This window comes from Pan troglodytes, chromosome 10, assembly GCF_028858775.2.
Source record: "Pan troglodytes isolate AG18354 chromosome 10, NHGRI_mPanTro3-v2.0_pri, whole genome shotgun sequence".
NCBI lineage: Eukaryota > Metazoa > Chordata > Mammalia > Primates > Hominidae > Pan > Pan troglodytes.
Window position 1 is genome coordinate 126,352,501 of NC_072408.2, and position 23,250 is coordinate 126,375,750.

A 23,250-nucleotide genomic window follows, 5' to 3' on the forward strand; every position below is an offset into this window, starting at 1 on the left:
ATGTGTATACATATATACGTGTGTATATATGTGTATAAGAAGGTTTGTTTCTTCTTAAAACAAACACAGAGGAGGCCGGGCACAATGGCTCACGCAATCACTTAATCCCAGCACTTAGGGAGGCCAAGGCAGGTGGATCACCTGAGGTCAGAAGTTCGAGACCAGCCAGGCCAACCTGGTGAAACCCCATCGCTACTAAAAATACAAAAATTAGCTGGGTGTGGTGGGCACCTGTAATCCCAGCTACTCAGGAGGCTGAGGCAGGAGAATCACTTGAACCCGGGAGGCGGAGGTTGCAGTGAGCCGAGATCACGCCATTGCACTTCAGCCTGGGTGACAGAACAAGACTCCATCTCAAAAAAAAAAAAAAAAAAAAACACAGAGCACAGAGGAAAACAATCCTTTCCCGGAAGTTATCATGTCTTCACTAAATTGTGCAGGCACCTTGCTGCCAACAAGGGGCAGATTCAAGAGAATCACCTTGGTTGGAACATTTTGAAGTGAGTTGATACAACCTTCATTGCCCAAAGCAGCTGAGTCTGGGTTTTCTGCTACTTGAAGCTGAAACTACTCAGTTGCATAAACCAATAACAATATCATTCTCACGCCTCGCCCTTAACTAACATCTGCTCTTTTGATAGCTGTTTGAATGATAACTCCCTCGTCTGCAAATCTCAGAGAAAGCCTTTGACTCTTTCAAGCAAGATGTCATCATGCCAAAGAGAACCCAGATTTGTTATACTTGGAACTCCACAAAAAGGCTGCAGTGTGTCTTGCAAATGGCAACATTAACTCTGCTAAGACCTTCCCAAAGATGTGAAACTCAGGGGTCACTAAGGAGCTGGGGGTAAGGCAGAGAACATGACACAGTGCAAAGCCCTTCACAAGGCAGAGACATCTTCATCCCCAAAGTCAAAATAATCTAGGAACAGGGGTGAAAATGAAAAACTGGTGACTGGGGAAGATTTTCAACAATCATTTTAAGGTGTTCATGGGAACAGGGGTGTGAAGGAGGTGAAGAATAGTTTATATTGATTAGATGGTAAGTCCTGGAGGTAACAAGTGGAAGAAGGGGGCTGAAAGAAGAAGGGCTGCAGTTTGACAGGTGGAGGTAGGAAACTCATAGAATGTTTGAGCCAGGTGAGACCTTCTCATCAACCTGAGCTTGCATATCATTGAGTACCTACCATGCTCCAGGCTATTTGAGAGACGCCAGAGGTATAAAGAGAGCCTGTGTCCTCCAAAGGTTAAATAGTGGTGTTCTAGTGTGATGGTTAAAACAGAATGTTCAGGTGTCAGACTGAGAAAGTTCAGATCCTAGTTGTGTTGTCATTGGCTGTATGACCTTGAGAGGTATCTTCACTTCTATATATCTCATCTATAAAATGAGAACATCACTAAAGAGTCAATGAGATAGCCTGGGCCAGTCTTGGTGGCTCACGCCTGTAATCCCAACACTATGGGAGGCCAAGGTGGGCAGATCACTTGAGGTCAGGAGTTCAAGACCACCAGCCTGGCCAACATGGGGAAACCCCTCTCTACTAAAAATATAAAAATTAGCCAGGAGTGGTGGCAGGCACCTGTTATCCCAGCTACTCTGGAGGCTGAGGCAGAAGAATTGCTTGAACCCGGGAGACAGAGGTTGTAGTGAGCCGAGATCACGCTACTGCACTCCAGCCTGGATGACAGAGTGAGACTCCATCTCAAAAAAAAAAAAAATTCAGTGAGATAGGCTGTGTAAAGCATCCAGCTTACAGTAAAGACTCAATACAACTTAGCTATGACAACAATGGCAGAGAAAGATGGAGCACACAGAAAGCCACCACCCGAGTCTGGCAAGTCAAAAAAGGTACATCAGCCAACGTCTTTATATGCAAGCAATAGAATCTGATTCTGGCTAATTTAACTCTGAGTCTTTACATTACTGCCTCTGAAAACATAAAAATCCGATTGCAAAGCCTAAGTCACATGATCATATCCTAGTTGACAAAAAAAGCTGAGAAAGCAAGTATCTGGATTGTTTGACTTTCATAATAGGAGAAATATTAATCTCATAGAGTGAAAGTTCCCCAAGAAAAGGAAAAGGACTCAGATGCTACTCACAAAAAAACAAAAGTGTCCTCTAGAGAAGGCTTACTGGAAGAAGTAACAGCTGAGTTGAAACCAATCCACATCCTACATTTACCAATGAAGAAACTGAGACACAGAGAGGTGGACTCTTCCAAAGTCACTAGCTTTGGGAGGAAAAGAAAGAAGGGCTTGGAATAGGGGACAGTAGGGTTCAGGAGGAGACCCCAAAGGAGATCTCTGATGGGCTGAGGGAGGAAGAGGCTGAAAGCCTCAGCCAGAGTTGGTGTTGGGTCCAGAAGTGGTGGCAGCAGAGGAGACAGTGAATATTGGACGGTGTTAGTTTCCAGGCCTGGGAAGAGTTTGGGATCCAGCATAGAGGAGTGGTGTATCATAAGGAATTGGTTTGGTCTTTATCCCCAGTTTCTTGGAGGGATCCTCTAAACCCTTAGAAGTTCCTGAGTGAGAAGAGTTTCTTTGTTATTCATAGTGGGCCCCACAGATCACCCCTGAGTTTATGCTAATAAGGTGATCCACAGTGGGTCCCTAGATAGTTTTTGGCTGGAAGCTGGTCATGCCAGAAAGACCAACAATGTGATTAGAGGGTTGGGGTTTTGAACCACGTTATATCCTTTCATCTTCCTATGCTCTGGAGACAGAAGGAGGGTTGGAGGTGGGGTTCAATCACATGGCCATTGATTCAACCAAGCATGTCTACATGATGAAGCCCTAATAAAAATTCTGAACATCCGACATTCCAGTGAGTTTCCCTATTCGATAATCATATATCGATATCCTGAAGACATGGAAATGCCACATCTTGGACCCTCCCAGACTTCACTCTGTGTCACTCTTCATTTGGATCATTTTGATTTATATCCTTTATAATAAAATTGTAATCATCTATATCATATTTTGTTGAGTTCTGTGGGTTGTTCTGTCTTATAAACAGATAAGAACTCAACAAAGTATGATATATATGATAGTGAATTAATGGACCAGAGGGGCTAGTGGGAACCCTCAAATTGTAGCCAGCTGGTCAGAAGTATAGGTGGCCTGGGACCACTATGAATGGTGTCTTAATTGAAGACATTCTTGTGTACCCTTAATCTGAAAGTTTTGACCTACCTCCGGATAGTTGGCGTCACAATTGCATAGCAAAATGAAAGCTGTAATTCAGGCAAAGGACTGTATTGTTCCAACCCTGTGGTTGAGCCTCTGTCAAGGAAAGTCCTCACTCAAAGGTGGAACACATGTGTAGCTTGTGTCTACCCACTCCCTCTTCTTTAGGCAGCAACCCCTTCCTCCTGACTCTCATTCATTGTGGATTGAGCAGTGCCTCAATCCAGTGCCAGGTGTGGGCATGTGACCAAGACCTGGATAATGCAAGCATGACATTTCCCTAATCATAGCAAATGGCTCAGGATGGACACCCAAAGTAATCCAATAAAGCTCAATTCCCGAACTTATGTTGGAACTGGAAGAGAGAACAAGAAGCCCTCTTTTTTCTGGAACTGTTGACACTAAGGATAAAACAAGCCTACAGCTTCTGGGAACCAACACACAGAGAGAAATTGCCAACAAAGGGAGGAAAACAAAGCCAAGAAATGCAGCAAAAGAGAGATCAAATATTGGTCGCATCATTTGGGCCCCTGGCTCTCTAGCCAGATCTTTGAACTTTTGATTATGGTGGCTAACAGCTTCTCTTTCTTCGGAAGCCAGATTTAATTTGATTTCCTTCACTTGCAACAAACTGATTCCCAATTAATGCAGCAGGAGAAAGAAAAGAGATCTGTATATAAGCATAGTCAAATTCTAGACACCTCTTCCTCTAAGAGGGCGAGTGAGGTCGTAGAGAAAGGCACTGCTATGGGATATATCATGCAGGTAATGCTAAGACAAAATCCTGAGTTAAATTCACAACATCAATCAACAGAAAACGGAAAGACTAAGAACACAGATGTTTTATCACTCCGTTTTGCAGCAGGTGTGAAAGTGCCAATTTGGATTTAAAAGAGCATGAAACAAATGCAAGGTGGGGACTGTTATCAGAGCCAACCCTCATGTCTCTACCACTGTGAAAAGAGGCGCTGGGTAAGTATATTTCCTAGCTCAATGGTCTTCAAAGTGGAAGGGCTGCACAAGATGATCCATTAGGGAGCAGAAAAAAATATTAGAACTTATATTTATAGCTATCTTAGCAAAAGTCTATTTGAAGTTTTACGAGTAGTTTGGGTGTGGATTGACCCTGGCAATTCAGTCTATACTGAGAAAGAGACCACGTGTCTGGCATTAGGCAAGCTAAGAAACCCAGGAGAAGTTGGGCATTCCACAATATGAAAGGGATAATAGTGGCATTCTTGTCTTCTCATCCCCAGTGTTACTTCTGATAAGCTTCCAATGCCTCTTCTTTAAATCTCCTAATATTAATTCTAGAGCATCAGGGGTACCTATGAATTGGCATGCTTCTCTCTGTACCCCAGTGATGCTCTCAGATACTGAAAGATTAGTTATCTTCCCTTGCATTAAATGACCCCAGGCAACTGATATCCTAATTAACCCCTCCTCTATCTCCTCCTTGGTTCTCTAGCTTCTCTCCCAACAAAAGCGAGTTTGCCAAGAGAAACAGTGCACCTAACTTGTGCATAAAAAACTTAACTTTACATAGAGGTTTTTTTAAACATGCAATTTCCAGGTTAATGGGAGTCAAATGGCCAAGTGCCTAAATCAAGGAGCATGAAATAATGCTCTGCAATGTTCTTTAGTTCACCCCACAAACTGGCTGTTCTGAGCACATTCTAAATCTCTCTCTCTCTCTCTTTCTCCCCACCCTGACCCCATGATAAAAAAAGAGAGCTGAGGTTTCAAGGGATCAAAGAAACAGATCACCCACCCCAAACCATTTTTACTTGGGGTGACACAGAAACATCGCCATCCAAGTTTGCTAAAACAGCAGCTGGATCTCACTTGTAAGGCAGTTCCAATAGAGGAGGAAAGGGACACAAATTTACAAAGACAATAAATTTAACACCCTTTTCTCATTATACCAGCACTTGTAAGAGGATTGCATTACAGGTCTAGCAACTCTAGGGCATCTGAAATGCGGTCTCATTTACAAACATTTTGTTTACACTTTATGATTTCATGAACCACTGATGGCATAAAGCAGGCCAACTGGCCTCCTCCTCTCATCTTCAATTTAATGCCATTTTACCTTTGCAGAAAACTCACCAATGAAGAACAGCAGACAGGTGAACAGGCTGGCCAGGAAGTGGGTCAGATGGTAATACATTTAGTCTTCTTTTCCTCTAGGGCTTCAGTTTCCCCATCTGTAAAATCAGAGAGCTAGATTATGAGGGTCCCAAATCTACATTTCAACCAAGACCAGGCAAGTAATACGAATGAATGGAGGGAATGGGGTCTAATATTATGTGCCGAATATTTGACAGGCACTGAGAGAGAAAGGTACTGGGAGCAGAAAGGGAGACAAGCCATGATCCTTGCTCTGGTGAAGCACTTGGCCTTGTGAGAGATGTGAGCACATAGGCAGCTACCGACAAATATGATAAAAGCTGTATTCAAGGTTCCATATGAATGCACAGGAGGGTTGGACTAATCCACCCCAGATGAATCCTCGAAGATTTTTTAAATAAACGAGAAGGCATTTGAGGGGAAGAGGAATGTTGTAGGCGAAGAAGTGGAAAGAACAAGAGAACAGGAACGACCTTTCAGGTGGAGAAAACCGCCTGTGCAAAGTCACGGTGACCTGAAAAACAATTACGTATTCGGGGAGAAAAATGAAGTTTGATAGCGCTGGAAGGTCCCTATGTGAAGTTACAGAAAAATAGACTAGAAGGGTGAGTTGGAAATAAATCACAAAGAACCTTGAGGAATTTGTCTTGAGAGTAATAGGAAGCCAGGGATATGTTCTAAATTGTTGAGAAAACTGGTGATGTTTCCATTTTAGAAAGTTTGCTCTGTCTGCAGGGTGGGGAATGGGTTAGAGCTGCACCATCCAATATGAGGGTCATTAGCCACGTGTGGCTATTGAGCACTGGACACATGGCCAGTCCAAATTGAGATGTGCTATGTAACTAAAAATAAAATCTTAAGCCCCCTGCCCCACTGACAGAACAGACCCCCTCTTGGCCAAAGAGACCCCCAGAAAAACCTTAAAAACTGAGTTCACGACAATGACAAGAACCGGAGGTCCGACACACCTCGTTATACCCCCTCTTTTGTGTAGTTTACAGACAACTGACCAGCGTTAATGTTAAAATAGAGATCACAAGACCGACAAAATGAACTCTTCGTAGTAATAAGATACCAAGTTATAAACAGGGCCTAAGGCCATGCCAGGAAAGGGTTAAGTCACACACTCCTTCACTTAAAGAATAAACTATATTCTAACTGCCACAAGGTTTTTCTTTTTCTCTAGCAGCTAAACAAGTACCGGCCTTGAGATAAGCAGTGTTAAAACAACTGCAACGAACCAACCACCAGACACTGACTAACTGATCCTCCCCCGCACCATTCCCTTTCCACCAGCCATAACTACAGCTTTGATTAGGCAAGAAATTGATTTCAATAACTTTCTCCTAATAAAAAAGACCACTGACCATGGACTGATTCTGGCCAGTTTACAGAGGCTGTGCACATGAGTGCCTTTGTTCTAAAAAGACCTTTTGACATATAGGATCTAATTATAATACATTTAAATATCAAGCCCCACCCCAAGGTGGGGTGATATGTCACATGTCACATGCATATTTGTTCAATACACGTGTCATAACTGCCTTCATAAATATTCATAACTCCTCTTATAACCTGTTGAATACGCATACTTGGCCACCCCAGTGAGCTAAAATTCCTGTCCAGCCCCTCCTCCTTCTGGCCAGGCCCAGTGGCTCACGCCTGTAATCCCAGCACTTTGGGAGGCCAAGGTGGGCAGATCATGAGGTCAGGAGATCGAGGCTATCCTGGCCAACAAGGTGAAACGCCGTCTCTACTAAAAATACAAAAATTAGCCAGGCGTGGTGGCGGGCACCTGTAGTCCCAGCTATTAGGGAGGCTGAGGCAGGAGAATGGCATGAACCCGGGAGGTGAAGCTTGCAGTGAGCCGAGATCACGCCACTGCACTTCAGCCTGGGCAACAAAGCGAGACTCCATCTCAAAAAAAAAAAAAAAAAAAAAAAAAACCAACCCCACCTCCTTCAAAATGCCTGCTAATGACTTTGGCCAGAAGTATGGTTCCCAGCCTGTGGGATGGCCACCTTGTAGACTGTAACCCTTTTTAAAAAAATAAAGTCTCTTTATCTAAATGCATGGATTTCGTGATTTTTCAACAACTATAAGCATAAAATACACACGGGACTTTGAACACTGAGTATGAAAAAAGGAATGTAGACTATCTCGTTAATATTATTTAATATTGATTATGTGTCAAAAGGATATTTGGAATATATTGGGTTAAATAAAATATGGTATTAAAATTAATTTATCCTGCTTTTTACTTGTTTAATGTGGCCAGTGGAAAATTTAAAATTACATATGTGGCTCGCATTATAATTCCATTGGACAGAGCTGAGTTAGAGAGCCTGAGACTCAAGAAAGAAGACCAATGAGGAGACTTCGAAATGTCCGGGAGACATTATGAGAGCATGGGAGTTTGAACCAGACAGTGGGATGGGGACAGAGAATAAGAATAAGAATACGCAAGCTTCTCAATGACAGATTGGATAAAGAAAATGTGGTACATATACACCACAGCATACTATGCAGTCATAAAAAAGAATGAGATTATGTCTTTTGCAGGAACATAGATGGAGCTGGAGGCCCATTATCCTTGGCAAACTAACACAGAAACAGAAAACCAAATACTGCATGTTCTCACTGATAAGTGGGAGCTGAATGACGAGAACTCGTAGACACAAAGAAGAGAACCACAGACACTGGAGCCTACCTGAGGATGGAGGGTGGGAGGAGGGAGAGGAGCAGAAAAAATAACTATTGGGTACTTAATACCTGGGTGATGAAATAACCTGTACCACAAGCCCCCGAAACACAAGTTTACCTATTAATGTACAACAAACCTGCACATGTACCCCTGAACCTAAAATAAAAATTAAAAAAAAAATTTGAGAAATAGTAGGAAAAAAATTAAAACCAGAAGACTACATATAATAGCATGATCTCATTTTTATAAAACAAGCATAAGCAAGAGTAAAACACATGCTGTGTAGGTATGACTTTATATATGCAAAGCAGTGATACACTCCCAAACTCAGGATAACAATGACCTCTGTGGAGGGGACCTGGGGCCCTGGACTGGGAAAGAGCATCAGGTGTATGCCTTATTGGCAATGCCCTAGTTCTTTGGTTGACGGGGCCACAGATTTTCATTATACAATTAATCTGTATAACGTAAACACATGTGGTGTGTGTGTGTGTGTGTGTGTGTGTGTGTGTAAACAAATACTTTTAAGATAAATTTTTTCAAATAAAAAGAATATGCGGGCCTCTGGTTACAGGTTTTGGTGATTAAAGGCATGAATTCTGGGACCATACAGCCTGGTTCAACACTTGGCTCTGACATCTGTCAGCTGTGTGACCTTGGGCAAGTCACTTACTTAATCTGTCTCTTGTGCCTGAGTTTCCTCACTTATGCAACATGAGTAGTAGCAGCACCTGTTTTATAAGGTGTTATGAAGATTAAATGAGTTCATTCCCTGATTCTCACAGTTGACTACATATGTGAGTCACCTGGGGAGTGTTTAAAACTCAATTTAGGAGAGCCTGATTTCATTGGTGTAGGGTGTGGCCTGAGCATAGGGACTATTTTAAATTACCCACGTGATTCTAATGTGCAGGAGAGTTCATGAACCACTGCATTAGTATATGTAGATGCTTGAAAGAGTGTCTGACACAGTGTAACCATGATTTAAGTATTTGAAGTTATTATATTTTTAGTGTCTTTAAAATGCATAATATATTTAAAATCCACAATTGAGAGTCTACTATGTGCCACTAAATGCCACTGCAGGGACAGAATATTTCTTAAATGAATTCACAGAGCTCACAGGAAAGGTTTCAACACGTCCTCTCCAGTGAGCACAGGTGGGCCAATTGGAGATCAAGTTCAGATCTGGCAGCTCATTCAGCAATTCCAACTTTTTGAAGTCTCGGTTGGTGAAATATTACAGACCATTTCCCAAAACACTTAACTCCAACAACAAGGTTTTAGTGTTTGGCAACATACAAGCAGAATGCAATTAAGTCTTGGAACTGTGTACTGAGTGTCTATCAGCTGGAGCCAAAGGGGAATGTAGTGAAGCGAGGCTCCTTTCAGAGTATGGAACAAGCCCATCTGTGTCTCAGACCCCCATAGTGGAGACACCTTAATGAGAACTGGCTAACGGTGGTGAGAACTCCTTGTCATCAATGAAGGAGGCATGTCTGGGCCTTACAAGGACATTAAGCAAAGAGGTACTAAAGTCATGAAAAAAAAAATGGCCCTTCTGTCTTGGATAGAGCCTAAAGAAAAATCAGAGCCATCTCTATTCTTATTTGATAGACTTATGTTTTCATTCACATCGTCTCCAGGCACTATGAATGCTAATTCCAATAGTAATCATTGTTAACATTTATTGGGTGTGTGTTATGTGCCAGGAACCATCATAAGCATTTTATATGCATCAAATTTTTAAAATATGAGGAAGGGGTCATTATCAATACTTTATAATGAGGAAACTGAGGCTCAGAGAGGTGCAGCAATTTGGTTGCAAGTGACAGAGTCTAAACTCAAACTAACTTAGACTAAAGGGGAATTTGTTGCCTTGAGGAATACAATGAAGTGTTGAAACATCAAGCTCTGAAAGGGATAAAGATACAGATGGATCTTTGATGCAACTGGAACCAGGGTTTTTTTCTCTCTTCTCCTCTCTTCTTCTCTCTGTGCATCAGCCACATCCTGCTGCATGCCAGCTTCTAACACACGTGGCAATGTGGCTTCTCAACTCCCCAGGCTCTCCTCTCTGTTCTGGTTTCAAAAATCCTAGGGCAAAGCTCTGATTGGTCCATCTTGGGTCAGGTGTTCACCTTGAACCAATCAACAGCAACCAAGAGAGCAAGATCATGTGAAAACATGGCAGTTCACTCAAATCACATGGGTTGGAGTCAGGGAAGAAGAAAGAAAATGATTTCCCAAAAAGAAGAATGATATATGTTCCCAGAAGAAAGAGAAAACTACCTATGATAGTCCACTACTTCCAAGAATGAGTGCCAACAAGACTATTAAGTAGGGAGGAAAACTGACTCCTCCTTAAGGTTACACACTCTGAAAGTCCTCCAAAAATTCGAGGTCCAGACCACATATGGCATGCCAACTCAATTGAACATTAATTGACTTTTTACAGTGTACTGGCATTATATTCCAGGCTACCACATAGTATGGTCTCAGTAAATATTTGTTGGATGAATAATGCAAAGATGAATAAGGCAAGGTCCCTCTACTCAAAGAACTTACAGCATAGTAAGTGATGAAGGCAAAGAAACAGCCCAAAAGGGACATAGAACATAGTCTGAGAGCTCAAACAAATGGAAGATCACATGGGTTTGAGAACACATAGGGAGACAATAAGTTAGAAAAGTCATCAAGGAAGGAGGTCCTATTTGAGATCGGCCTTGAAAACAGAATGAGATTTCAATAGACAAAAATGTAAGAAAAGTGTTCCCCAGCAAGAGCAAAGCCATGTGAGCAAAGGCATGGAGGCAGGGATGGACATATCATCCAGGTTTTTTTTTTAATTGTACTAAAATATACATAACATAAAATTTGCCATTTTAATCATTTTTAAGTTGACAATTCAATGGCATTAATTACATTCATATTGCTGTACAACTATCATCACTATCTTGAAACTCTTCCATCTTCCAAAACTCTTCCATCACCCTTGCGGAAACTCTGTACCCATTAAGCAATACCTCCCCATTCCCAGGAACATGGTAATCTCTAATCTACTTTCTGTCTCCTTAAATTTACCTAATCTATGTATTTACTGTAAGTGGAATTATACAACATTGATCACTTTGTGTTTGGCTTATATCATTTAGCATAATGCCTTCAAGTTTCATCCATGCTGAGGGATGTACTGTATCTTCATTCCTTTGTACACCTAAATAATATCCCATCATATGAATATTCCACATTCCCTTTATCGTTTCATTGGTGGATGGACATTTGGTTTGTTTCCACATTTTAACTATTGTGACTAATGCTGCAGTGAACACTGATGAGCAAGTATCTGTTCAAGTCCTTGTTTTCAATTCTTTTGGTTATCTACCTAGAAGTGAAATTGCTGGGCTGTATAGTAATTCTGTTTAGCTTTTTGAGAAACCATCGTATTGTTTTCTGTAGCGGCTGCAGCATTTTACATTCCCACCAGCAATGTACAAGGGTTTCAATTTCTCTGCATCCTTGCCAACACTTATTATATTCCATTGTTGTTATTGTTGCTTTTAACAGCCATTCTAATAAAGGTGAAGTAGTATCTAGTTGTGGTTTCGATTTGCATTTTTTGTAATGACTAAGGGTATTTAGCATCTTTTCACATGCTTATTCAAGCCATCCAGTTTTACGAGTGCACAACCAACCATCATAAATCCAAGATGTTTAGGTTTCATTGTGTAGGCAGTAGGGAGCCAATGATAGTTTGGAAGCCAAAGAGTGGCATGACCAGAAATATAAAATCTTGGCAGAGGAGTATAAAATGAAGCCAGAGGACTAGTTAAGAGGCTACTTCAATGGTCCAAGCAAGGGACCTGCCACCTCCCAAGCTTGAGCCAGGGAGGTGGTAGTGGCAATGTAAGGAAAGGGACAGTTTCCAGACACATCATCTTTTCAACACAATGGAAGCAACCTATGTGCAATCATAAAGGGCTGGTTATGTAAGCATGGTATAGCCTATGTGATGAATTGCTCTGCATCTGTAAAAATAATGATGCCGATGAATAAATGAAACAGATGTTTCCAAGTAAATGAAAAAAATAAGGTTACAACACAGCGTGTACATCATGATCCCATTTTTAGATAGATGATGCATAATTAGATCAGAATGCAAAGAGAAGGACAGACACTAAAGGTAAAAAAGACCTTGAACACCACACACGCAAATGTGAACAATGATCACCTCTTGCTAAACTAACCTCCCACCAAGATACTTGTATGTTCTCTTTTATTTTCTTCCTTGCCTTTATCACTATCTGAAAATATCTTATTCATTTGTTCATCTGTTCATAAATTCCAGGAAGGAGGGAGGGTGTCTGTTTTGTTCTCTCTCTATTCCCAGAACCTGGAATCTAGCCACAGGTGAAGCTCCATGGATATTTTTTGATGAAATCTTTTAGTGATGGGATCCATTTTTATTCTCTTACATATATTTTTTAAATGTAAAAAAGGAATCTATGACTTTCGTCATAAAAAAAGTAGCAAAAAGAAGAGACATAAACAGGCATTATTCTCACTACCATCACAATGGCACTGGTTCTTTGATCACAGCTGTTACCCCTAAAAGAACCTCAAAGCCAGATTCTAACACCAGACCCCACTAGCACATCAAAGTGCTTTTCTCAGCCTGTGAACCCACTCACTGCCTCTCTTCCCTTCCTCCAGCTTCCTGGGTATCCACTTCCTCCACCTGTGCCCACTCAGCACAGGATGTTATTAACACCATCGCACCCCCACAGACAGGAGCCTAGAATAACCTGCTACCGGTAGGGCAGATACTTGGAAGACTCTTCCAGGAAGAGGAGGTCATCGATCAATGCCCATGCTTGTCCCATCCTCTCTTCTCACCTCCCTTGCCCCCAGTCCTGGGGACTTTGGAGATCATTTTTAAACACCAGAGCTGGCTAACATTGGAGGAGGATACCAGGCTGTGGGCATGGAAAAGTACGCGTGAAGCCAAGAAGCCCAATCAGAAATTCATCTCATAATTTCAGGCATCAGCACCTGGCTGTTAGGCCCAGCGTTTCTTAACCAGAGATTAACCAAGGCTGGGTCTGAATCCCTATGAAGAAAGACATAAGCCACTAATAATAAAGTATCAATGTTTTTAGGTAATTTAACATATTATTTTATTTATTTATTTATTTATTGAGACAGAGTCTCGCTCTGTCATTCAGGCTGGAGTACAGTGGCACAATCATAGCTCACTGCAGCCTCCAACTCCTGGGCTCAAGCAATCCTCTTGCCTCAGTCTCCCAAGCAACTAGGACCACAGGTGTGCACCACCACACCTGGCTAACTTTTTTAAATGCTTTGTAGAGACAGGGTCTCCCTATGTTGCCCAGGCTGGTCTTGAACTTCAGGCCTCAAGCGATCCTCCTGCCTTGGCCTCCCAAAGCACTGGGATTGCAGGCATGAGCCACCGTGCCTGACCCTATAATATTTTACTGTATGATATGCTATATAGAGAAAAGTACATGTATTTATATAATACATATATGTGCTATATAAAATGTATTTACAATGTAAATACAGAACATTGTATTTACCATATACATATATATATGTAGATAGAGGAGGTTCATTTATTCATTTGTGCTGTGAAACTGAATTTTGATATTTTCTACTATCTTGTAGGCTCAAAGTGGGGGACAAACAGGTATTTTAAAGCCACCAGCATTTTTTTCAGCTACTCATCAGACAGAGATTGAGTTCATCACAGTGGGTCTGAAGAGAAGAGGAAGGAAAATTTCTGTTTTGTTTTGGGAGAACACTCTTGGACTCCTGGAGGCATTTCAGTTAAGCAAAGGGTAAACAATCTCCTCTTTTTTTTTTTTTTTTTTTGAGATGGAGTCTCGCTCTGTCGCCCAGGCTGAAGTACGGTGGCGCAATGTCAGCTCACTGCAACCTCCACCTCCCGGCTCAAGTGATTCTCGTGTCTCAGCCTCCTGAGTAGCTAGGATTATAGGTGCTCAACATCATGCCTGGCTAAATTTTTGTATTTTTAGTAGACGGGGTTTCACCATGTTGGCCAGCCTGGTCTGGAACTCCTGACCTCAAGCAATTGGCCTACCTCAGCCTCCTAAAATGCTGGGATTACAGGTGTGAGCCACCGCACCTGGCTGCAATCTCCTCTTCTGAAAAGGTCATGGAGGGAAGAAATGCATCTCTCTAAAGAATACTTTGTGTGATGGAGAGGAAAGGCTTCTCCTTCTCTCTCTCTGGAACAAAGTGGAAGTTGAGATTTGGAGGAGAGATAGTCAAAGACTCCAACGACATGGGAAACAGGGTGAGCCCACGACACCATGGCAGGAGAAAAAGGTTCACCAGTTGGGGTGCTCATGAGCACGATGCATGAGCTCTAAAATATGTGAAGTCTGGGATTTAGGGTCTAGGCTTTCCTATGATGTTTTTCTGCTCTCACCTCCAGATCTCCAGTAAAAGAAATAGGGCTAATTAGGGCAATGAAAGATGTCTAGCAGAGAACTTAGGAGGAGGCTCCCAGAGGAATACTCTTAAAACAGATGTGGGAACATGAAAGCATTCCTCAAGGACCCCCAGAAATGCCCGGGGAGGACTGCCTGGTATAAAACTGCAATTCTTTTGGATCAACGCAAAACAGAGCTCAAACAATTATATAACAACTGTAATGGAAGATGACCCATGAAACCTGGAAAATCCCAAGACATCTGGGTAACAATGAACTCCACAGAAACGACTGAGATCAATTCTGTATTCAGAAATAGAAAGACAATGGTGAGGCTGGGCGCAGTGGCTCATGCCTGTAATCCCAGCACTTTGGGAGGCCAAGGAGGGTGGATCACAAGGTCAGGAGTTCAAGACCAGCCTGGCCAACATGGTGAAACCCCATCTCTATTAAAAATACAAAAATTAGCCAGGCGTGTTGGTGGACGCCTGTAATCCCAGCTACTGGGGAGGCTGAGGCAGGAGAATTGCTTGAAACCGGAAGGCAGAGGTTGCAGTGAGCCGAGATCACCCACTGCACTCCAGCCTGGGCGAAAGAGCAAAACTCCGTCTCAAAAAAAAAAAAGAGAGAGAGAGAAAGACAATAGCGAGCAAGATGGACATGGTCTTGAACCTCACAGATAAAACAAATATTCAACAAGTACGTACTTGTGGATTCCAATGGATGTGACAGTCTAGTAAGAGTTTTGGCAAACTTTTTCTGTAAAGGAACAGAAAATAAATATTTGAGACTTTGTGGGTCATATGGTCTCTGCTGAACTCGGCCATGGTGGTGTGAAAGCAGTCACAGACAATGCATAAACAAACAGGCAATGCTGTGTTCCCATTAAGCTTTATTTAAGGATACTGCAATTTGAATTTCATACAATTTTCATGTCAGAGACTATTATTCTCTTTTTTAGCTACTTAAAAATGCAAAAATTATTCTTAGTTCTCAGGTCATACAAAAACAGGTGGCAGGATGGATTTGGACCATGGGGTGTGGTTTGGCTACTCCTGGTTGAAGGTTAGGCCTAAGACATACATAATAATAATTAATTAAAAATAAGCCGGGCGCAGTGATTCACACCTGTAATCCCAGCACTTTATGAGGCTGAGGTGGGTGGATCACATAAGGTCAGGAGTTCGAGACCAGCCTGGCCAACATGGCGAAACCCCGTCTCTACTAAAAATACAAAAATTAGCTGGGCGTGGTGACGGGTGCCTGTAATCCCAGCTACTTGGGAGGCTGAGGCAGAGAATCACTTGAACCAGGGAGGCAGAGATTGCAGTGAGCCGAGATCGCACCACTGCACTCCAGCCTGGGCAACAGAGCAAGACTCTATCTCAAAAATAATAATAATAATAATAATAATAATAACAATAAATAAAAATAGCTTATGGTCTTGAGCACAGGTCTAAGTGCCAGGTGCTATGCCAAGTATGCTTTGCTATAATGATATTACACCTATAATTTGGAATTTTTTTTAGAGCTCTGTCACTCAGGCTGGAGTGCAATGGCACAATTAGAGCTCATTGTAACCCTGAACTCCTGGGCTCAAGCGATCCTCCCACCTCAGCCTCCTAAGTAGCTGGGGCTACTGGCAGATGCCACCATACCCAGCTGATTTGTTTAAATTTTTTGTAGAGATGAGGTCTGACTATGTTGCCCAGGCTGGTCTTGAACTCCTGGCCTCGAGCAATCCTCCCACCTCAGCCTTCCAAAGCACTGAGATTACAGGCATGAGCCACTGCACCCAGCCTATAATTTGGCTTTCTTCTGGACTTTCTTGAGTGAGAAAGAAGAGAGGGGTATTGCACTAATTTTCCAAGAATTTAGCATAACTGGGTGGTGTCATCCTGTCTCTTCAAAGAAAATGTCAAAATGACTGCCCTGGGCACCTCCTCTCAAGCTCTCCAAATGCCAAGCAAGAAAGGATCATTGGGTCCAATCTTGCCACTCTCTCTATATATATTTTAAAAACTATTTAGTGGCTGGGCACGGTGGCTCACACCTGTAACTCCAGCACTTTGGGAGGCCGAGGCAGGCAGATCACCTGAGGTCCAGAGTTGGAGACCAGCCTGGCCAATATGGTGAAACCCAGTCTCTACTAAAAATACAAAAATTAGGCCGGGCGCGGTGGCTCACACCTGTAATCCCAGCACTTTGGGAGGCCGAGGCAGGTGGATCACGAGGTCAGGAGATCGAGACCATCCTGGCTAACACGGTGAAACCCCGTCTCTACTAAAAAATACAAAAAATTAGCCGGGCGTGGTGGTGGGCGCCTGTAGTCCCAGCTACTTGGGAGGCTGAGGCAGGAGAATGGCGTGAACCCGGGAGGCGGAGCTTGCAGTGAGCCAAGATTGCACCACTGCACTCAAGTTTGGGCAACAGAGCGAGACTCCGTCTCCAAAAAAAAAAAATTAGCCAGGCGTGGTGGTGCGTACCTGTAATCCCAGCTACTCAGGAGGCTGAGGCAGGAGAATAGCTTGAACCCAGAAGGTGGAGGTTCCAGTGAGCTGAGATCGCACCACTGCACTCCAGCCTTGGAGACAGAGTGAGACTCTGTCTCAAAAAAATAAAAATAAATAAATAAATACATATATGTTTTAAAAAACCTATTTAGACAGAATTAACGGAAAATGCACCCAAACATAGCAACCATCCTGCCACCTCTGGTGACTCCATTTACCACCAGTTCCCCTCGCCCCAGTGACCATCTAACTTCTGGTCACAAATTGGCAAAAGGGATCACAGAAAACCAAGTGGCCTTGGGTCACCAGACCATCCTGCCCAACAAGGCAACCTTTGCTAAGAGTGACTCACTGTGGCAGAGAGGCAAGTTTAACAGGCATCTGGGCAGGAAGCACTGCCCTGTTTATTGATGGCAAACTGTTTGCCAGAGTAAGAGCTCTTTGGGGACTTCTGAAGATGTTTGGCAAGCCCCAGTCCCGAAGGCTACTGTGTGCTAAGAAAGGACCTGTGGGCCTCTGAAAACTTAGCAGCTAAAAGGTCACCTCCCCAGAAGCCTGTTAAGGAAACAGCATGAAAAGTTCTCCATCCCAGGAGGATGCATGGGAGCGAGCTACCATGTCTTTTTTTTTTTTTTTTTTTTTTTGAGACCGAGTTTCGCTCTTATTGCCCAGGCTGGAGTGCAGTGTCATGATCTCAGCTCACTGCAACCTCCGCCTCCCAGGTTCAAGCGATTCTCCTGCCTCAGCCTTCCTGAGTAGCTGGGATTATAGGCACGCACTACCATGCATGGCTGATTTTGTATTTTTAGTAGAGATGGCGTTTCTCCATGTTGGCCAGGCTGGTCTCGAACTCCCAGCCTCAGATGATCCACCCGCCTCAGCCTCCCAAAGTGCTGAGATTACAGGCGTGAGCAACCAAGCCCAGCCTACCACGTATCTCTTTAAGAGATGCCCCTCCTCTAGGAGTAAGTCACGCCCTCGACCCCATTCCCTGTAACTTCTCCCTTGGAGAAGTTCTCCCTTAGAGCAATTTGCAAAACTGTAATTCGGTATGTGTGTATGTTTTATACCCACACGGCTTCAAGTTCTGTAAGTGTGTTTGCTGTGCTGTAATCCACTTAGCACAGTGCCAGACGCATGATAAAAACCTGTTGGCCACATGAGATATCACCTCACACCCATGAGGATGGCTATAGTCAAAAGAAATTGAAAATAACAAATATTAGTGATGATAGGGAGAAACTGGAACCCTTGTGTACCATTGGTGAGAATGTAAAATAGTGTAGCTGTTACAGAAAACAGTATGGCAGTTCTTCAAAACATTAAAAAGAGAGTTGAAAGCACGGCCTCAAAAAGAGACTTGTATACCTATTTTCATAGCATTATTCACAACAGCCAAAAGGTGGAAGCAATCGAACTGTCCACCGACAGCCATTTAGGTTTGTGGAACAAAACCCAATCCAAGCCCACTCAAGCAAAAAAACAAAAATTCATTGGCTCAAATGAAAAAAAAGAAATCCAAAGATAGATGTTTCAGCCATAGCAGGATCCAGGTGTTCAAAATGGAAGATTTCAACACATACCTTGCAGTAACTGAGTCTTTGAACAACACAATTAAAAAATCTGATTTAATAGATATATACAGAACCCAGTACCCAACAATTAGAGAACACACATTCTTCTCAATTACATATGAAACAGTTACAAAAATTGACCACATTTCAGGCAGTAAAGTGTTTCAACAACTTTCAAAGAATCAATGTCATATAGATTATGACCTCTGATCACAATGTAATGGAGTCGATAACAAAAAGAAAACAAAAAATGTTGACCTTAGAGAATGTGCTTCTCAATTTTAAAAAGAAGAACATGCTTCTATATAACATGAATCCAAGAAAAATCATAATGAAAATGTACAAATACTTACAATTGAAAATAATGAAAATGCTATAAATTAAAGTTTATGGGATGCATCTAGTGAAGTACTTCGAAAAATGTATATTCTTAAATTTTTATATTAAAAATAAAGGCTAAAAATTAGTGAACTAAGTATCCAGGTTAGGAAGTTATAAATATAACAAAGTAAGCTCAAAGAAAGAAGGCAGGCAATAGTAATAGTAAAAAGAATATAAATTAATAGGCCGGGTGCAGCAGCTCATGCCTGTAATCTCAGCACTTTGGGAGGCCAAGGCAGGTGGATCACCTGAGATCAGGAGTTCAAGACCAACCTGGCCCACGTAGTAAAACCCTGTCTCTACTAAAAATACAAAAAATTGGCCGGGCATGGTGGCGCACACCTGTAATCCTAGCTACTCGGGAGCCTGAGTCAGGAGAATCGCTTGAACCCGGGAGGTGGAGGTTGCAGTGAGCCCAGATCATGCCATTGTACTCCAGCCTGGGCGACAAGAGCAAAAACTCCATCTCAAAAATATATATATTTTATATATATATATAATATTATATATAATATATAATATTATATATATTATATATTATAATATATATTATATATAATATTATATATATAAATTAAAAAAGAGAAATGATTTTTTAAAAAACCAAATGTTGGTTCTTCAAGAAAAAATAATAATAGATGCAGGTCTCTGGTGAGATTGATCTAGTAAAGAGAGAGAAAAAGCACAAATGGAGAATATGTCTAAAAATACCTAAAAGAGAGATTTTAAAAGATAATGAAATACTATGAAAAACTTTATGACAATAAATTTGACAGTTTAGACTACATGGAAAATTATATATTTTACAAAACTGGCTCAGAAAGAAACAGAAAACAAGAATAGTTCTAAAATGAAGAACATTTGTCAGTAATTTAAAATATTTCCTCAAAGGAAAGAAAAAGATCTAGATAGAATTGTAAAAACTTACAGCAAATTTTCAAGAAACAGATAATTCCAATTTTATACAAGTGCTTCCGAAGAATTCCTGAGAGGAAATGTACCCGTTAATCTAATATAATTCCAATACCAAAACCAGACAGAGAATGAAAAAGGAAAGTTACAGGATAAACTTGCAAATAAATACATGTGCAAAAATCCTAAATATCGGAAAGCAAAACCTAGCTATATGTTCATGAAATATATCATTCATATATCGTATCATAAACTATATCATATAATAAAATCCTTCATGGCCAATTTGGCTTATACCATGAATGTAAGATTAGCTTAACCTTTAAAAATCCTTTAATGTAAATTGTCACATTTTCAGATCAAAGGAAAAAAACTATATGATCTTGTCAATGGATGAAGAAAAGGCATTGGATAGAATTCAACATTCATTTGTAATTTGTTTTAAAAAACAGAGCACACTTAGCAAACTAGGAATAGGAGAAAAAAAATAGTTAACTTGATAAACGTGTCTACCTAAAACCTGTAACAGAAATCATAATTGCAGGTAAAATTTAGAAGTATTCCCTTTAGAGGAGGGAACAAAAGAAGGGTGCTCATTCTCACTTCTTCCATTCAAAATTGTACTGGATACCCCAGCCAATGCACTAATATGAGATGATTAAACCAAGGTAGAATGATTAAAATGTGGCAACAAAATGAATTATTTGCAATGAATGTGATTATTCACATAGAAACTGCAAAGACTCTATAAATTATTAGAATAAATTAGGCAATTTAGCAAGGTAATTGAATATAATAGTGATATAAAATTTAACTGTATTTATCTGCATCAACAACAAACAGAAATATAACATTTAAAATACTCAACAGGCCAGGCACAGTGGCTCACGCCTGTAATCCCAGTACTTTGGGAGGCCAAGACGGGCGGATCACTTGAGGTCAGGAGTTCGAGACCAGCCTGGCCAACACGGTGAAACCGCATCTCTACTAAAAATACAAAAATTAGCTGGGCTTGAACCCAGGAGGCAGAGGTTGCAGTGAGCCGAGATCATGCCACTGCACTCCAGCCTGGGTGACAGAGCGAGACTCCTTCTTAAAAAATAATAAATAATAAAATAAAATACTCAACAATGATGGCAAAATAAACTGGTAGCCAGAAATACAGATATTTTAAAAATAAGCAGAGCCTCAAGTGGAAAATTATACAACTATACAACTCCCTTGAAAGACATTAAAGACATGTTTATATCAAGAAAGATATTCCTCCCCAAATTGATTATATAAATATTCAGGCAATTTCAAATGAAATTCTAATAAAGTTTTTTGTGAAACTTGAAAAGCTAATTCCAAAAGAGAAAAAAGCCAAAGACAGCCACGACATTTTTTGGAAAAGAAAAAGAAATCAAGACTTACCTTAGAAAACTATAGCAATTAAGATAGTACTTTATTGGTGCAAAAAATTAAAAATAGTTTAATTAAACAGAGTAGAGAGTGCAGACACAGTACTAGACATACGACAAAAGAAATATCACAGGTCACTAGGAAAAGTATATCCCTACTCTATAAACACCATTAGGACAATAAGCTATCTGTGAAAAATTTTTTTTTAATTTGATATCTACTTCACACTATTAAAAAAAACAGCTCCAAATGGATTAAAGACTTAAATGTGAGACCGGGCATGGTGGCTCACACCTGTAATCCCAGCATTTTGAGAGACCGAGGCAGGTGGATCACCTGAGGTCAGGAGTTCAAGACCAGCCTGGCCAACATGGCCAAACCCCATCTCTACTAAAAATACAAAAATTAGCTGGGCTTGGTGATGTGCACCTGTAATCCCAGCTACTCAGGAGACTGAGGCAGGAGAATCACTTGAACTCATGAGGCGGAGGATGTAGTGAGCTGAGATCACACCACTGCACTCCAGCCTGGATGATGAGACTCCGTCTCAAAAAAAAAAAAAAAAAAAAGACTTAAATGTGAAAATAAAAGTCTAAATTTTTGAAGAAAATATGAATGACCTTGAGTTTAATAAAGGATTTCTAAACGAGTTATCATAAAGGAAAACTGAGTTCTATGCTCAGATATATTTGGCAATATAAAAACTTCTACTTACAACATCATAAACAGGGGGCTTCACTTCTGGTTCTGATGAACTAGCCTGTGTCAGAATGTTCCTGGCAAAAGCAATTTGAAAAGATCAATAAATGCCCAAAAAATCTATCTGAAGGCATTGCAAAGATATCAAAGCAGCCAGGGCTTAAGAGGTTAAAGTTCTCTGAGCCCGCTGAGGTTAGTCTGACATTCTATGCCATCTTCTGCCAATTTGTCAATAGCACCAAGCTAAGAAACTGAGAAGAAAGTGGATATAAGAGGTTGAGAAGTTTAGCAAAGCTTTCCACCATCACAACAGGACAAATATTGAGAAGCAAAATAAGAGCTCAGGATCTAACAAGGAGAAAGGTCACAGGTTGTATTAGTCTGTTTTCACACTGCTATAAAGAACTACCCGAGACCGGGTAATTTATAAAGGAAAGAGATTTAATTGACTCACAGTTCCGAGTGGCTGGGGAGGCCTCAGGAAACTTACAATCATGGTAGAAGGTAAAGGAGAAGCAAAGGCACATCTTACGTGGCAGCAGGAGAGAGAAGTGAGAGCACAGGAAAAACTGCTGCTTTTAAAACCATCAGATCTTGTGAGAATTTCCTATCACAAGAACAGCATGGGGGAAACCGCCCCGTGATCCAATCACTTCCCCTCCTCCACGCGTGAGGATTACAGTTCGAGATGGGATTTGGGTGGGGACACAGAGCCAAACCATATCACAGGAAAGCACACCCAGGCTTTCACTTGAATTTCAATGAAAGGGCTGTCCCTTTCACTGAAAAGGGCTATATGCCAAAAGTGAGGGCAAACCAGAAATAAGACGCCAAAAGTGAGGGCAAACCAGAAATAAGACAACCCTCATGAAGACTGAACCCAGTGATGTGCCAGAGCTGGCTCATATCAACTTCTGAGGAGCCAGTTGTTAAATTTACATTAATTCTGTGAACTACCTGTTAAATGCAGCCATTACTTAAAATGATTATATGAACTTACAATTAAATAAATTATATTTAAAACAAAGATGATGACCAGGCACTATGGCTCCTGCCTGTAATCCCAGCACCTTGGGAGGCGAACGTGGGTGGATCGCTTGAGTTCTAGACCAGCCTGGCTGACATGGTGAAACTCTGTCTCTACTAAAAATACAAAAATTAACCAAGTGTGGTGACACATACCTGTAATCCCAGCTACTCAGGAAGCTGAGGTGGGAGGATCACTTGAGCCTGGGAGGCAGAGTTTGCAGTGAGCTAAGATTGTGCCACTGC

The 23,250-nt window shown here is 41.3% G+C and overlaps 1 long non-coding RNA gene across 1 annotated transcript in view; it reads right to left on the reverse strand.

Moving 5' to 3' along the window:
* Window positions 1–23,250, reverse strand: part of LOC104001710 (uncharacterized) — a 281,675-nt gene that overhangs the window by 162,038 nt on the left and 96,387 nt on the right. The window contains exon 2 of the long non-coding RNA XR_010148165.1: window positions 5,299–5,396. This is a non-coding gene — a long non-coding RNA (uncharacterized LOC104001710). The remainder of the gene's footprint in view (window positions 1–5,298; window positions 5,397–23,250) is intronic.